This window comes from Leptonychotes weddellii, chromosome 2, assembly GCF_054177405.1.
Source record: "Leptonychotes weddellii isolate Sample4059 chromosome 2, ASM5417740v2, whole genome shotgun sequence".
In the NCBI taxonomy this organism is placed as follows: domain Eukaryota; kingdom Metazoa; phylum Chordata; class Mammalia; order Carnivora; family Phocidae; genus Leptonychotes; species Leptonychotes weddellii.
In genome coordinates, this window is record NC_138370.1 from 28100125 (window position 1) to 28118431 (window position 18307).

At 36.1% G+C, this 18307-nt stretch overlaps 1 long non-coding RNA gene across 1 annotated transcript; it reads right to left on the bottom strand.

Annotated features, from left to right (window-relative positions):
- Nucleotides 1-431: 431 nt before the first annotated feature.
- Nucleotides 432-16592, bottom strand: LOC115942053 (uncharacterized). Its single transcript, XR_004076705.2, has 6 exons — nt 16346-16592; nt 13455-13521; nt 11151-12980; nt 5950-6098; nt 2277-2393; nt 432-1536 (listed from the first exon to the last, which is right to left on the bottom strand). It is a non-coding gene; the product is annotated as an uncharacterized LOC115942053 (long non-coding RNA).
- Nucleotides 16593-18307: the final 1715 nt, after the last annotated feature.

The following is an 18307-nucleotide window of genomic DNA, read 5'->3' on the forward strand; positions in this document are numbered from 1 at the left end:
CTGGTGGTGGGTATTGAGGAGGGCACATTCTGCATGGAGCACTGGATGTTATGCACAAACAATGAATCATGGCACACTACATCTAAAACTAATGATGTAATGTATGGGGATTAACATAAGAATAAAAAAAAAAACTTAAGATGATGAGATGAGAAGAAAATACAAACTGACCTCCCTCCACCCTTATAAATAAATTGGGCAGTTTTCTTTCATTGTCTATTTTTTGAAAAGTTAGATAAAATTATTTGTCTTTTAGAAGTAGTAAAATTCATAAAGAAAGTAATCTAGGCCTAGAAATATATTTAATTACATATTTATTTTATATATAAATATGCATATACATGCATATACATATATGTATATACATATGCGCATATACATGTGTGTGCATGTGTATATGCATATACATGTATATACATATACATGTTGCGTGTTGCATATATGTACATATATGTATATGCATATGTATATACATGCATATACATATACATATGTATATACATATATATGTGAGGAAATAATGGAAATTATTTCAATTTTGAAGTACCTATTTTGTCATATTTTAATTTATATTTTACCAATTTTATATTCTTTTCCAAACATTTTTCATCTTACCTTAGTTTGTAATATATTGACTTACGGTTGCTTAAAATTTTCTTCTAACATTAAAAAAACTGATTTTACTTGTATCTCTTGCTTATATCGTGTGTGTTTGCATCTTCTCTATTTTTCTTGATCACTCTTGTTAGAGATTCATCTACTTTGTTAACCTTTTCCTGGCTCAGTAATGGTACCATCATCCAATTAGCTACTCATGCTGGAGTCCTCGGCACCATCCCGGCCTCATCTCAGACCTCACATGGGTCCATCTACAAATTATTTGAGATGAGATAGAGCCTGTATCTGACTTCTCCTTACTGCCTCCCTTCACTGCCCTAGACAGGCCTCCCCTAGAGCACTGTAACCCCCTTCCACAGGATCTAACCCCAAGCTCCCTCTGTGAGCCCACCTTGTGCCCCCCCTTACCCCCTTCTGGCCACCCTGACCTCCCTGCAACTCCTCCAACAAGCCAGCAGTTCTCTCTCTTAGAGCCTTTGCCGTGGAGGCTCTTCTCTCAGAGAGTAAAATTGGGATTTGGTATTTTAAACCTCAAATTCCATAGTACGCCCCATCTTCCATCTGTCTCAGGCAACTAGTTCAGCTCCTACTTCACAATGAAAATAGAAGTCAAAATAGTCATGATCTAACATGGAGTAGGACAGGGAAAATCCTAAAAGGTGCCACAGCCAGTTGTTGAAGATGGGCAGCTGGTTGTGGGGAGAGATACAGACACATGCTCAGGATGGGCACCGCTGGTGGGTAGGAGGGTGAGCACAGCAAACGTCGCCACTCTCTGTCTTCTCTAAGAGTCTCGTGGTCTGGCAGCCATGATGGTTTTCTGGCTTTCATGATGCTTTCATGATGCTTCTCTGGCTTTCATGATGCTTTCATGATGCTTCTCTGGCTTTCATGATGCTTCTCTCAAAAACGCTTTACCTGGTAAAAGGCACCAACCATGTATGGAGAATGTGCTCTTGGAGCAACTGCTCTCCCTGTCCTCTCCCTTCCCCAGCTAAGACCGCAGCCCAGCCACCCCCTACCCTCCACCCCCACACACGCCTGACATAAAGAAATCAATCATGCCTGACATAAAGCAATCCCACCTGGGCATAGATCTTCCCCACTTCTGCTCTTTCCCTAAGGAAGTTCACCTCTGTGCTCCTCACTGTCACCCCCAACAACTCTCCCCATAGGCCCTTTCTCTCGTCCCCATTAAACAAGGTCAAGTTAGATGTAGCTTAAGAATGAAAATAGCTCCTTCGTCCCTGTAGCTTCTACCTTCTCTCCCTCCACCCTCTTCACAGCCAGGATTCTCAAAAGAGGTATCTCACTCCTTGTCTGTACCTCTTCACCTTTGTCTCACTCCCCCCAGCTACCCTGGTCAGGCTTCCCTTCACACTCCATCTAACTAGCTCCTGCCCAAATCCCAACCACCTTCATTTTCCTGTGTTCTTAGCAACATTTGACATAACCAACCCTGCCCTCTTTCCTGAGATGCACCGCCCCAACCTGGCCCTTTCTTCAGCAGCCAAGGATAGTATCTTTCAGAAGAGACTTTACTGCTCTCACCCCCTATTAAACCTTGGATGTTTCTCTTCCTTTGGATTCCATGACTCCTTTCTCGGCTTTCTTCTTACCTCTCAGACTTGTTTATAGTCTCCTCCTCTTCAGCCTACCTTTAGTGACATCGCTTAAATGTAAATGTTCTTCCAAGTTCTGGGATCAATCTTCTCCTCTGTAAAATCTCCGTGAGTAATCCCATCTTGGCTCCAGAGTCATCTATATGATGATGTCTTCTCAGAGTGGGGGGAGGGGGAGAAGAGAGAAAGAGGTCTCACCCAGACCTTCCTTCTGACTTGCAAACTCTTTCCTGATAGGGGGCTAACAGGTACTTCAAACTCAACATATTAGCTTCTGCATCCCACCAACAACCCAAGCCTGGTCCCTCTGATTATATCTCAGCGAGCAACACCACCATTCCACCCAGTGGCCCAAATAAAGCTGGGAACCTCTGCTTGGCTCCTTATCTTCCTTTTCCTCCTCTTCCCTTGCCACCTACCATTAGTGACCTTAGTATTTCTGAAATAAATGGTTTCCTTTTGGTCCCTAGTGATTTTACCTCTGTTTTGTCTCTCTAGTCTTTACCATTGCAGCACCTTTGTCTACTTTCTGCTTTTGGTTTATATTTTTAAAATTCATTCACCACATTGTGGCCATGCTGATCTTTAAAATATTTTTTTTGATTACATAAGTCATATATATTGATTGCAGAAAATCTTAAAACCACAGAAAACCTTGAGATGAAAACTAAAATGGCCCATAATTCTACTTTCTAGAGGTAATCACTGTTAACATTTCACAGTTTATGTACATGTGCATATATATGTATGTTGCACACTTTAAAACAAAATTGAATTCATATATTACACATATTTTGATACTACTCTTCTCCATGAAATAACATAAAACTTTTGCATGTTAAGTACTTTTTATTTTGCCAGTTTCATAGGTAAAATAAAATAAAATTATTTCAATTTCCATTTTCTTGGTGACAAGTTAATTTAAACATAATTTCACAAGTTTATTAGTTATTTGAATATGCTTTCTTTAATGACTACTTCATGGCACTTACATATTTTGCTTTTGATGTTTATTTACTATTGATTTCTTTGTGTATAAAAGTTGCTATGGATATTACGCACATCTCAAATATTTTCCAAGAATTATAACCTTCCTTTTAATTTTATATATTACATTTTAGAAAATTTCTAAATTTAATGTGATGATATCTGTTAACCTTTTCCCTTATAGTTTTTCCCTTGCTTTAATGTTTTAGTATCACTCCTTAATGTTCCCCAAATTTCTATTGAAATTTTTATTGTAATTACATTAAGGTTATAAATTAATATTCTTTCTATCAGTTGAGGAACATGTCATGTATCCTTACTAATTAAAGTCATCTTTCATATCTTTCAGTAGCTATGAACTTTTCTTCATGTAAATTTTCTGTTTGGTTATTCCCCAGAAATTGAATATACATACTCCTGATGCTATATGAATGGGATTTTTATTAAGATATTTTCTAATATGTTGTTAGTGTAGAGTAAATGTATGAATGATTGTATATTTATTTAATAACTAGTAATCTTATTAAACACGCTAATGCTAACAGATTTCCAAATCCTTCTTGCAGATTTTCCAGGTTATGAAGAATATAATCTATTTATTACATCATTTTTCTTCTCTTTCCAATATTTTAGCTTCATATTTTCTTGTCCTATTTCTGGGACTCTCAGAATACTATTAAATGATAATGCTGGGAGCCAGTATGTTTCATTGTCCTAGACTTATACCAGATAGTCCATAATGTTTTATTATTTAAATATAATTATGGCTTTTTATTTAGTATACCTGTCATTCATCATGTTAAAGTACTTCATACATCAAGTGTAGTAAGAATTGTGTTTGTAATTAATCAGGAATGAAAATTAAATTATAAAATCTTTTAGGGCATCCTAAAATATTTAAAATAGATTAATGCCAATGTATCTTTGCATCTCTAAAATAATCCTTTCTTAGCCATCCATAATCATCCTTCAGCATTCTGTTGGATACAATTTGCTCATATTTGAAGGATTTTTGCACTTATACTCCAAAATAAGATTGACCTATGGCTTTTATATCTAAAGTATTGACTGTCATGTTGGGTTCAACGTTATGACAGCTGGTCAACTGAGAAGATTTCCCTCTTTTCCTGTGCTCCTGAAATGGGCTTAAATAGTGTAAGAAGTATTTCCTCCTTGGATATTTTCTCATAAAATACTTTGGGGAGATAACTCTTTTATTGATTTTTCAAGTGCATCCATACTTATTGGTTACTTTCTAAATAGTCTGTAATTGTAGGTTCTATTTGCTTTTTACTTAATTCTAAACAAAAGTTGTTTTTCTTTTTTCTTTTAATGTCCAAGTGACTGATTGTTTATGTATATACTTTTATTAGAATTTTTATTTTTGCATCATGATCAGACAGTGGGGCCTGTAAAATTTCTAGTCTTTGAAATTTATTGAAGATTTCTCTATAGCCAGGAGTAGGATTAATTTTCATAAACATAGCATGGATGTTTCAAAAGAAGATGTATTTCTATTTAGAGAGTACATGATTCTGTATACATTAGGAGATGTGATATATGTTTCATTAGATCCAATGTCATTATTTACTCAAGTTTTGTTGAACGTGCATGCTGGATCGTAGGCAACACCCTTTCTAGTACCTGGCACAGCTATGTGTTTTTCCTATTTTTTTGAAAAAATTGGATTGGTCATTTTCACAGGATTCTGGGAGGCAGAATTAGATATCCATAATCACAATTCCATTTTACCCAGAAGTTCCCAGGTAAATCTTTCTGAAATATAAATATCATAACACCTTTTTATCTAAATATTTTTTTTAAATATTCCTTTTCCACTCTCCACTCCCCATCCCCTGTTGTCCTTGGGATAAAGCACAGACTCCAGAAATTGACCAATAAAACCCTTTAAGTTCTGCATCTTGCTTGCCTCTCCCTTCTCCTATAATCAGTTCATCAGTCCTGGTGAAACTGTTGGCTTTTCTCTCTTCTTTGTTTCAGGGGTTTTGTACCAGCTATCCACAAAGCCCAGAACATATTCCCCACCCCCTGTGTTTACTTACTTAGATTCTACTTATCCTTTAGGACTCAGCTTAAACACCACTTCCCACCCTAGGCCTGAGATAAAGCTTCCATAACTCCCTCTGTATTCTAACTTGTCCTTTGTTATTTGTATTTGTAATTGCCTCTTTTTCTAATTAGGCTGTGCCCAAAGATTGGGTGACTTGTTCAGTGCCCAGGGTAGTGCCTCTCACAAAATCAATACTCCACAGAACTGTGGACAGGGTCAGGGCTACTAAATTAGTTCCAGTCTCACTGTTTGTGAGTCTGTGCTTATTACCAAGGACTGGGCAGAACTGAGCTTTCAGGTTGAATGCTTTGTAAAAATAATAATTGTAACTGACATTTTTGAGTACTTACTACATTTCAGGCACCAAACATAAATGTTATTATTTAGTGTCAGCTCTGTGAGTGTGTGACCAGTGCAGTTGCACAGGACACCATGCTCAATAGGGGGCCCCATGTTTGTAATGCTCTGTGGGAACACCTTGAAATTTATCTCCTAACTTAAGTCTGACAAGACAATGGAGCATGGACTGGTGGTTGTTTGGAGCCTTAGCTCATGCATGGTCACACCTCCTTCTGCTCCCACACCTCTCCAGGATGGGTTCTCAGTCACCTGTTCCCACCCCTACCCAAGGAATGTTGTCATCCTCTGCACCTGGGTGGCATCCTGAGAAACGGGAGGGTTGGAGTCAGGCATCTGAACGCTGCATGTCAAGTCATGGGGCAGGGCAGCAGGCACCTGTGGCGATTTGTGTTTTGCCCCACAAGAATCCCTGTTGTCCTAAGGATGGCAACGTTAAATGTCTAATAAAAAAAAAAAAAGACATGATGGGTTGATAGACAATGGAAGGAAAAAAAGAGCTTTTATTCCTGCATATTGTTATTGTTGTTGTTGTTGTTGTTGTTTCAAAAAGGGGTCTTGCTTTTTCATTTTGCACAGGGGCCTCACGAATTATGTAGCCAGCCATGATGTTATTTTTCTTATTTCAAAGATAAGGAAAGCAGAGCCACTGCTAATCTTATATGGTGATTCTGTGAAAATGAGAAAGACTTCTCTGGGCAGACCAATTATAATACACCATTTTTCTATGGCTTCACAAACAGGATACCTTTATGTAAGGCACAAAACATATAATCATCTATCTGCAATGACCCTGAGGAAAATAGGGGATAAAACCTACCCAAAGTAACAGGGCTCCTACAGACTGCATCAGTATTCAAATCCATGCATTCTGGCCTCAGCATCTGTGTTCCAAACTAATATACTAGTTTCCCAATTTTGCCTGATGAAAAAATATTTATCTAAGGTATCTTTGAAGATTCAAATTTCAAGGCTTTACCTAATACCCTAGAAATCAGAATGTCTAGGAGAGAAGTCTGGAAAGCAAGCCATATTTTTAAACAAGTGCCACAGGTTATTCTTATTATCTTAGAAACTAGAGAAATATTGTGATACTATACAAATTCTGTAACAACTGACTCTTTAATTTGCAAAGGATACAAGAAGAAAGTAAATAGATTCTGACTGGCAGAAATGTGATAGAGAAAAATCCCAGCCAGTAGCATTATGTTCAAATGGACAGCAAGTTTTGTTACTATTGATGTTATTTTTAATGTACCCTATATTTATTTTTGACAAAATCCCATCCTCACATCCTTAACAACAATTTTGCTCCAAATGGAAAGGAATTAGAAAGGATGAGAGAGCTTCTCTTTCAGTCCATAAATGAAGTTGGTCCTATCACCATAAAATACTAGAAAACTGGACAAAGTAAGTGAAATAACTATTTTCAGACAAAGTAAAATGGGTAGTGTTGGACTGTGAATTCTAAAAGAAAAACACTTGAGATGAGCCATATACTCATCCTGGCATTTTTCGCTAAGGCATTTATCAGACCCTCACCGAGGAAACCTAAGCAGAACAACAGAATGCTGAGCTGAGGAGATCAAGACTGGAATTCAGAGGGACTTAGGTAGCTTGCATTTATGAGGAAGAGTACCAAGAAATTACAAAGAAATCAACATAGGGGAACCAAGGAGTCTTTGGCTGATTCTAAATTGTGTGCATGTGATGTGAGTATTTATAAGGCAAGGTAAAGAACAACTACCTGCGGGCGCCTGGGTGGCTCAGTTGGTTAAGCGACTGCCTTCGGCTCAGGTCATGATCCTGGAGTCCTGGGATCGAGTCCCACATCGGGCTCCCTGCTCAGCAGGGAGTCTGCTTCTCCCTCTGAGCCTCCTCCCTCTCCTGCTCTCTGTCTCTCATTCTCTCTCTCTCAAATAAATAAATAAAATCTTTAAAAAAAAAAAAAGAACAACTACCTGCAAAACTAAATCTGAACAATTACTGAACGTTGCAAAGAATCAAGACACGTTTGAGTTATAATCAACCAGAATAAAAGAGGCTTCATTGAACACCTAGAAGATTCAGTAAAGATGTCAGAAGGCAATTACTTACAGGTAGGATTACATTAGCCCTAGTATAAAGCCTGCTTTAGACATGCCATAAAATATAGAGAGATAAATACATATAGATACAGATACAGACATAGACATAGATACAGATATGATATAGATAAAATAAGAAAGTCTTGAAAGGAGCAAAATGATCTATAAGTAAAATTAACTGCCTGTTAAAACAAAACTCAGCATTCATTAAAAGAAAACAAATACAGGCATTAAATAATACAATAAATCCAATGTCTAGCACTTGATCAAAATTACTAGACAAAGAAGAAAGAAAATGTGACCCATGATAATGAGAAAAATTAATTCACTGAATGTTACAAATCAACAGAAGTATACCTAGAAATGATAGAGAGGTTGAAATCAGGAGACAATTGCTTGAAGACAACTATTAGAAATATGTTTAAGGATTTAAAGGAAAACATGAACATAATGAGGAATAAAATGGAGACTATAAATGATCCCAATGGAAATTCTAATATCAAAAATACAATATTTGAAATTTAGAATTCACTGGAATTGAACCAGATTAGGCACTAAAGAATAAAAGATAAGTACATTTAAAGACATAGCAATAAAGACTATCAAAACTGAAGCATTTAGAAAAAAACATGGAAAAAAATGTTATTAGAACTTCAGTGTCTTTGAAAAGATATCAAGTGGCCTATATATGTGTGCTTGGATTTCCAAAAGAGATGGGAGAAGCAAAAAAAAATGTTTAAAGAAATAATGACTAAATAACCTCTACATTTTATGAAAAAGAAAACCCAGCAGATCAAAGTTTCTCAAGAAATCCCAAAGAGAACAAATACAAAGAAAGCCATACCAACATATATGATTAAAGATGCTGGAAAGTGTTTAAGAGAAAATTCTTTAAAATAACCAAAGAAATTAGAAGGGAGTAAAGATAAGAATATCAACAGATTTCTTATGAGAATCAATGCAAGCCAGAATGATATTTAATAAGGCAAACAAAACCAGAAACAAAATAAATAAACAAACAAAACTGGTCAATCTAGAAATCTTTGTTCAATGAAAATATACTTTAAAAATGAAGGTAAAAATTATAGACTAACAAAAGCTAATTCCTCATCAGAAGAATTACACTACAAAAAATATTAAAGGTAATTCCAGGTAGAAATTCATATTTAAACAAAAGAATGCAATTTTCCAGAAATTGTAAATATGTGGGTAAATATGAAAGACATTTCCTGACTATATATTTTTCAAAGATAATTGTTTAAAATTATAAAATAACAACACTGTGCTATTTATAACATATAAAGAGGTAAAATATATGACAAAAATAACGCAAAGAACAGGAAAGTGTAATATGGGAGTATATTATTTTTGGTAACAGCTTTATTGAGATATAATTTACATAACATACAATTTCACCCATTTAAAATATACAATTCAATGCTTCTTAGTATATGCATAGAGTTATGTAAACTCTACCACAATCAATTTTTAAAAATTTTTATTATCTTAAAAAGAAACCACATACCCTTTAGTTATCCTCCTCCCCTAACCCAGCCCTAAGCAACCACTAATCTACTTTCTGTCCCCATAGATTTCCTTATTGTGGACTTTCATAGGAGTGAAATCATATAGTATATTGCCTGTTTTGAGTAGCTTCTTTTACTTAGCACAATGTTTTTAAGATTTATTCATTATGTAGTATGTATCAGTACTTCATTTATTTTTATTGCCAAATAATATTTCCTTGTTTGGATATACCACATTTCAATTATCCCTTCATCAGTTGATGGGAATTTGGCTTGCTTTAGCTTTTTCACTAATAATACTGCTATGAACATTTTGTGTAATTTTGTATGCAAACATATGTTTTCAATTCTTTTAGCTATATAAGAATTGATACAACATGTGCTAATTCTATGTTTGTTCTTTTGGGGAACTGCCAAACTACTTTCCAAAGCAATTGCACCATTTTACTTTCCTGCCAAGAACGTATGAGAGTTCCAATGACTCCATATCCTCATGAAATCTTGTTATTGTCTGTCTTCTTAATTTTAGCCTTCCTGGTAGGTGTGAAGTGGTGTCTCATTGTAGTTTTGACTTGAATTTCTCTGATGACTAATGGTGTTGAACATCTTTTAATGTACTTATTGGTCATTTGTAAATTTTCTTTAAGGAACACTTAGATCATTTGCCCACTTTTTAGTTGAATTATTTGTCTTTTTATTATTGAATTGTAAGGGTTCTTTTAGAGGCATACTTTTTTGAAGTCCTTGCATTATACATGGAATGGTATAGTATTATTTGAAAATAAAATGAGATAGGGGTGCCTGGTTGGCTCAGTTGATAGAACATGTAACTCTTCATCTCAGGGTTGTAAATTTGAACCCCATGTTGGGTGTAGAGATTACTTAAAAATAAAATCTTTAGAGGCACCTAGGTAGCTCAGTTGGTTAAGTGACAGACTCTTGATTTTTGGCTCAGGTCATGATCTCAGGGTTGTGAGATTGAGCCTTGCTCCGGGCTCTGCACTGAGCATGGAGACTGCTTAAGAGTCTTTCTTCCTCTTCCTCTGCCCCTCCACCCCACTCACAAGAGCTCACTCTCTCTCTCTCTTAAAAAGAAAATCTTAAAGAAAAAGAAAGAAAAGAAAAGAAAAGAAAATGAGATAAGTTAAAGATGCATATTGCAAACTATAGAGTAAACACTAAAACATAAAACCAAGCTGTATGGCTAATAGACCAATAAAAGAAACATAAAAAAATACTCAGCTCAAAAGAAAGCATAACAAGGGAAACAATGAACAAAGTGCATATGGAACAAACAGAAGAAGAAAGGAAGATGGCAGACTTAAACAACTTTACACTTAAACTCAACTTTAATATATATTGATAAATACATTAAATGAAAAAGTTCTAAACATACAAATTAAAGGGCAAAGATGGTTGGAATGCATAAAAAATGCAAATGTTAAATAGATATTGTCCAAAAGAAACAGATTTTAGAAATAAAGGGTTGGATAGGCTAAAAGAGAAATGAGGGGGATAATAAAAAATCAATAACATGTATAACTGGAAATGCACAAATACTTGAAAATCAAACAGCACATATTTAAAAAAATAGATGAAATAAAAAATTGCAAGGATTATTGGAGATATTTTAAATGAATAATAATGAAAACACTTCCTCACAGTGCAGTATTGATATTAATCTAAGTGTAACAGAGGATGCCCAGTTCTGACATACAAAGAGCTTGTAAGTCACCATTCCCTTCCTTATAACAAGAAAGAACTGGAAAAACTACAAATGAATGACTTTCTTGGACCCATCAGAGAACTGAGGTTGCAGGGCAAATTGCCAAAATTTAGAGTGACAGGAGAATTCAGAGAATCACAGTTGAGATCTACTTACCTTGAGCAGAAGCCACTGGAACTGTTAACTGGCAGGAACACTTAAATGGTAATTTTGACAAATTGCTGGAGGCTGAGTGTAGACTAGCATAAATTCCAATTCCTAGGGCTCTAGTCTTAGGCCCCCACATTTTTGTGGATTTTACCTCCATGAATCCCTCCAGCTTCTCATAGTCAGGTGGCTCTGTTTGGAAAAGAGGAGCAATAATCATTGTTAAATACGTCCAGAGTGGCATCCATAACAAAGGTGATGCCCCAGGTGAAAAGATCTTACCAAAATTTATCCCACTTGGAGAAAGGACACTTGTTAAACTCTAGCATCTGTTCTCTATCCTTCCTGTCTCACCAAGGGAGTAGGAAAAAAGCTAAGACAAACCAGTGCAGATCACAGCTCAAGGACATGGGCCCACTGAAAGACAGAATCTTAACCATAAGAGTATAGAATGCTCCCCCAACACCTTACCATGGCACCAACAGCATTCCAGTATAACAGTGCGTCACAGATGAAAGAGTCTCAAGGTCCAGACGCTGTCTGAGGAGCAGTACTTAAGGAAGCCCAAAGACAAAAGGGAAACAGAAACAAGGACATTCCAAGAATTTGAAGCCTCTGGCACCTACAGCTACAGCAAACATTAAATACAGCCTGATTCTTAGCAGATTAGCAAAAAACCTCACACTAACCGCCTGTTTACCTCAGTCCCTATTACCTGATACAGCATGTTCCATTTTCAACAAAAAATTCAAAGCATGCTAACAGCAAGAAAAAAACCACAGTCTGAAGAAACAAAGTAAATATCAGAACCACACTCAGATATAATTGAGTTAGGATTATCAGGCGGGGAATTTAAAATAACTATGATTAATATGTTAAGGTTGAATGAAAAAAGTAGACAATATGCGAGAACAGATGGGTGACGTAAGCATAGAAATGGAAACTCTAAGAAAAATCCAAAGGAAATGTTAGAAATCAAAAACACTATAACAGATATGAAAAATCCCTTTGAGGGGTTTATTGACTAGACATGGCCAAGGCAAGAATCAGCAAACTTGAAGAAAGGTCAATAAAAACTTCACAAACCAAAATGCAGAGAGAAAACAAAAGGGGGAGAAAACACAACAGAAATCCAGAAACTGTAGGACTATTTCAAAAGATATAATACAGGCATAATTGGAACATCAGAAGAAGTGAGAATAGAGTAGAATATTTGAAGTAATAATGTCTGAGAACTTTTCAAGATTAAGAACAAACACCAAAGCAAAGATCAAAAAGCACAGAGAACACAAAGCAGGATGCTTAAAACAAACAAAACAAAACAAAATCCCACCCAGGCAGATTGTATTCAAATTGCAGAAAACCAAAGACAAAGAGAAATCTAAGAAGACTCCAGATGAAAGCAAACACCTTATGTATAGAGAAAAAAAGTACAAATTTCAATAACTTCTCTTCAGAAAGCTTGCGAGCAGGAAGAGAATATAGTATTTAAAGTGTTTGGGGAGAAAACTCTAGAATTCTATATCCAGTAGAATTGTACTTTAAAAATGAAGTAGAAATAAAGACTGCCTCAGACAAACAAAAACTGGGGGCATCTATCACGAGCAGACCTGCCCTGCAAGAAATAAAAAAAGTTCTTCGGGGAGGAGGAAAATGATATGTCAGAAACTTGGATGTACATTACCTTAATCCATTCAAGGTGTGGAACAAAATACCACAGACTGAGTGACTGATAGACAACAGAAATTTATTGCTCACAGTTCTGGAGGCTGGAAGACTAAGATCATCATTGGACTCTGGATAGTGTGTTTGACAAATGGTGTTGCAACAATTGGACATCTGTGTGCAAAATAAATGAATAAATAAATAAAAGAACCAGTTCAAGACCTTAATCTTCACAAAAATAAACTTGAGATGAATTATAGTTTAAATATAGAATGAAAAACCATAAAACATATGAAAATGTAGGTAACTGGGTTTAGTGATGAGATTTTAGATATAATACTGAAAACACAATCCATAAAAGAAAAAATTGCTAAATTGGACTTTATTAAAATTAAAACTGTAATTTTAAATTAAATTTTTTTTTTATTAAAAATTAAAAATTTCTCTGTGAAATACATGGAATAAGAATACTCAGTTAAGAAAATACACAGTTAAGAAATCATTAGACAAGCCATGGAATAAGAAAAAAAATATTTGCAAAACACTTAGCAGATAAAGGACTTTTATTCAAAATATGCAAAAACATATAAAACTCAGCAATAAGGAAAAGAATCAAAAATGGGCAAATGATCTGAACAGACAACTCACCAAAGAAAATACACATAGGGAAATTAAGCACATAAGAAGATGTTCAGCCTCATTTGTCATCAGGGAACTGCAAATGAAAACAAGAAGTGATGCCACTGCATACCTATTCAAATGGCTAAAATTAATCAAATAAAACTAATAATACCAAATGCTGTAACATTGAGGAACAATAGGGATCTCATTCACTGCTGGTGGGAATGCAAAATGGAAGAGCCACTTTGGAAGACTTCGGAAATTTCTCACAAAACTAAACATACTCTTAACCATATGATCTAGCAATCTTGCTTATAGGTATTTACTCACGTGATCTGAAAACTTATGTCCTTGAGGAGGGCATGCGATGTAATGAGCACTGGGTGCTACGTGCAACTGATAAATTGTTAAACACTACATCTGAAACTAATGATGTACTATAAGTTGGCTAACTGAATTTCAATTAAAAAAAAACTTATGTCCATACAAAATCTACACACAGATGTTTGTAGCAGCTTTATTCATACCAGAATATGAAAGCCACCATGATGTCCTTCAGTAGGTAAATGCATAAACAAACTGGAACTGTCAGAAAATGGATGAGTATTCAGTGATAAAAAGAAAAGAGCTATCAAACCATGAAAGACATGGAGCAGTCTTAAAGGCATACTGCTAAGTGAAAGCAATCTGAAAAAGCTACATACTGCATGATTCAATTATGTGACATTCTAGAAAAGCCAAACCTATAGCAATAATAAAAATATCAGTTGTTGCTAGGGTTTCTGGAGAGGGAAGTGTTGAGTAGGTGAAGCACAAGGGAGTTTTCAGGGTAGCAAAATGATTCTATGTGATACTTTAATTGTGGATACATGGCACTATGCAATTTTCAAAACCCATAGAACTTCACAGCAGAGAGTGAAACTTAATGTGTATAAACTTAAAAAAAAAATAAATTAGGAAGTCAGAGGATCCCGGGATGGAACAAAGACTGTGACAAAACAACGTAACTATATCACTAATAGGACAAACAATTTTGACTGAAGGGATGGTGGGAAAGGCACTGACATAAGTAACTTTGGAAATGAGTGAAGTCTGTAAAACCAAAGGCAAAGGGAACTGTGCATAAGTGTTTACTCCAGCTGATAAAGTTTTTCCATGGAGAGATGGGTTAAAATCTGATACTGCTTATTCATGTCTAGTGAAACTGGACAATTAAGTAAATGGGTGGTTTATGGAGGGATTTAGGTTTCTCACTGCTGTTGTTGGAGTTTTCAGATAAGCAAGGGAAGGAGACTAGATCAACCCATGTGGTAATGGATTAGAGTTGGAGCCATCAGTATGAATTCATGTTTAGCTTAGTATAGATACAGATGGTTGCATAGGGAAATATTTATATTTATGTGTGTCTGTAATGGGTTGATGAGTGTCTCCCCTAATTGTGGGAATGTGACCTTATTTGGAAATAGGGTTTTTGCAGATATAACTAGTTAAGAATCTCATGATGAAATCATCCTGGATTTAGGAGGGGACTTAAATCCAAGGACTGGTATTTTTATAAGAAGAGTAGAGGCACAGAGAAACAAGAGAATAAGGCAATGTGAAGACAGAGGCAGAGATTGAAATTGTGCTTCCACAAGCCAAGTGATAACTACAGCTACCAGAAGATGGAAGAGACAAAGAAGAATTCTTCCCTAAAGCCTTCAGGGGCAGCACGGCCCTGTTGACAGCCTAAGTTCAGACTTCTAGCATCCAGACCTATGAGAGAATAGATTTCTGTTGTTTTAACCAACACATTTTGTGGCATTTTTTACGGCAGCCCTTGGAAAGGATTACAGTGTGTATGTGCTAGGGTTAGTATATGCACATGAATTTCCTTACTCCGTCAGCAGGGGAGGGGGCGTGGCTAGAAGCAACTGCATGGGGATAGCAACAAACACACTAATACCTAGATCTCAATTTCTTTTTTTTTTTAAGATTTTTTATTTATTTATTTGACAGAGAGAGACATAGTGAGAGAGGGAACACAAGCAGGGGGAGTGAGAGAGGGAGAAGCAGGCTCCCTGCAGAGCAGGGAGCCCAATGCGGGGCTTGATCCCAGGACTCATGACCTGAGCCTAAGGCAGACGCTTAACGACTGAGCCACCCAGGCGCCACTAGATCTTGGTTTCTAATATTATTTCCCAATAAAAAGAACCAGAGATCCTTGCAGAAATGCCTCATTCTAGAACAAGGACAGACAATATATAAGATGAGCCTGAAGCATCTTATAATGCCAGAAATTAAAGAGTTACTCAGGTGGCCTAGGTGGCTCAGTCCATTAAGGGTCTGCCTTCAGCTCAGTTCATGATCTCAGGGTCCTGGAATCGAGCCCCACGTTGGGCTCCCTGCTCAGCAAGAGTCTGCTTCTCCTTCTCTCTCTGCCTGCCCCCTCGCCCCAATCACACTCTCTCTGTCTCTCTCTCCCTCTCTCTCAAATAAATAGATAAAATCTTTAAAAAAAAAAAAAATAAAGAGGTACTCAAAAAACTAAAAATAAAGTAAAAACCAACACGTTGATGGGGAGAAAGGGACACCAGATCCAATTGAAATGGCTCCCAATGGTCAGCCATGGAACAATTTGACAAAATAATTATCGGATTATAATGCAAAGTGTAAAATAAATATTCCATAGTGATATAAATGATTGAAGAAATAAACAAATGGGGGAGAAGAGCGAAATCTCCCTGTAGAAGAATTCCAAATATTTATGTAGCCAGTCTGCCCTCAAAGAGGTGCAGTATAACTTCCTACTCAAGTGTGCACAGAATGGAAAGTGGGGAAAGAGAGTGACTTCACAGTGCAGAAACCTGGCAAGCGCTACCTCAGCCAGGTGATCAAGGTCAGTATCAGCCGTTGTAAGTCGTGTGGATGGTACGTACCCTTGGTGTAATGTGCTGACGATGGCACTTTACCTCTGTGGTCTTCCTCCCAGTAATACAAAATTCCAGTCCAATCATGAGAAAAACATCAGACAAATCCAAATTGAGAGAAGTTCTACAAAATACCTGACTGGTATTCCTCAAAACTCTCAAGGTCATCAAAAACAAGGGAAATCTGAGAAACTGTCACAGAGAAGAGGAGCCAAAGGAGACACGACGACTAAATATAAGGTGATATCTTAGATGGGATCCTGGAAGGAAGAAAAAGGATGTTAGGTAAAAATTAAAACTCTGAATAAAGTATGGACTTAGTTCATTAATTTGAACAGCTATACCATACTAATGTGAGATGTAAAAAATAAAGGAAACTGGGTACAGGATATATTGGGAAATTCTGTACTATCTTCACAATTTTTCTGTAAATCCAAAGCTGTTCTAAAATTTAAAATTTTATCCAAAAAGTAAGTTATAAAAACATGCACTATGCATCTACAGCAGTGCTCAGAGGAAAATGTATAGTTTTAAATGCTTCTATTTGGGGTGCCTGGGTGGCTCAGTCATTAAGCGTCTGCCTTCAGCTCAGGTCATGATCTCAGGGTCCTGGGATCGAGCCCCACATCGGGCTCCCTGCTCGGCGGGAAGCCTGCTTCTCCCTCTCCCACTCCCCCTGCTTGTGTTCCTGCTCTCGCTAACTCTCTCTCTGTCAAAAAATAAAATAAAATAAATAAATGCTTCTATTTTTACAAGTTTAAAATCAACGTAGCTAGAAAAAGAAGAGTTCTTTAAACCTACAATATGTAGAAGGAAGGAGAAATAGTAGAGAGTAGAATAGGAAATATTAGCGAAAAATCCGTGAAACCAAAATTTGTTTCCTTGAAAGAGCAATAAAATTGTACACTGATTGATAAATAAGAGAAAACATAAAATCCAAATGTAAACAATGAAAGATACTATCCCTTTAATAGGTAATAAGGGAATAAACAAAGAATTTTATGAAAGCATGCCAGTCTAGATTGCAAGAAGTGGGCAAATTACTTAAAAGTTACAAATTACCAGAACGGATGTGGGAAGAAATTGGAATTTGAAGTAGCAGTATATCTATTTAAAAAAAATTGATCTAATAATTAAAAATCTTCTTTAAAAACCCTCAGATTATTTCATTAATGAATTCTACCAAATATAGTCTAGGGAATAAGTGATAGAAGTTCTATATACTATTTCCCAGGAAATAGGAAGTAACACTTCCCAAATCATTTTATGAGATCAGTATTACTCTGATAATAGAATCAGGAAAAATAAAATAAGAAAAGAATACTACTGACTAATTTTCTTCATGAATGTAGACACAAAATTTTTAAACAAAATATTAGTAAATATAATCAAGCAATACAGAGAAAATATAATGCAGGAGGACAAAGTATCTTCATATCAGGAAAATAAAGTTGTTTTAACATTCAGAAATCAGTGTAATTCATCACATTAAAAGAATAAAGATGAAAAATTGTCTTGATAAATACAGGAAAAGCATCTGACAAAAATTGACACCCATTTATGTTAAAATCCTCTAAAGAAAGTAGAAATTGAAGGAAACTTCCTCAATGCAATGAAGGATGTCTATGAACAATTTATGGCTAAAGTCCATTGAACCTTGATCACTCCTTAGTGAAGAAGAAAAAAAAGGTTAAGCATTGCAATTTTCTCAATTGAAAGAGATAAACAAAACAGTTGGTTTTAAAAATATTTATCGAATATCCAAAAGATGTCGGAGGAGTAGGAGACCTGGATTTCGTCTCCTCTCAGGAATTCAGCTGGATAGGGATCAAACCATTCTGAACACCTACAAACTCAACAGGAGATCGAAGAAAGGAATAGCAACAACTCTCTGAACAGAAAAGCGACCACTTTCTGGAAGGTAGGACGTGCGGAGAAGTGAATCCGAGGCGATATTCGGGAGGATAGACG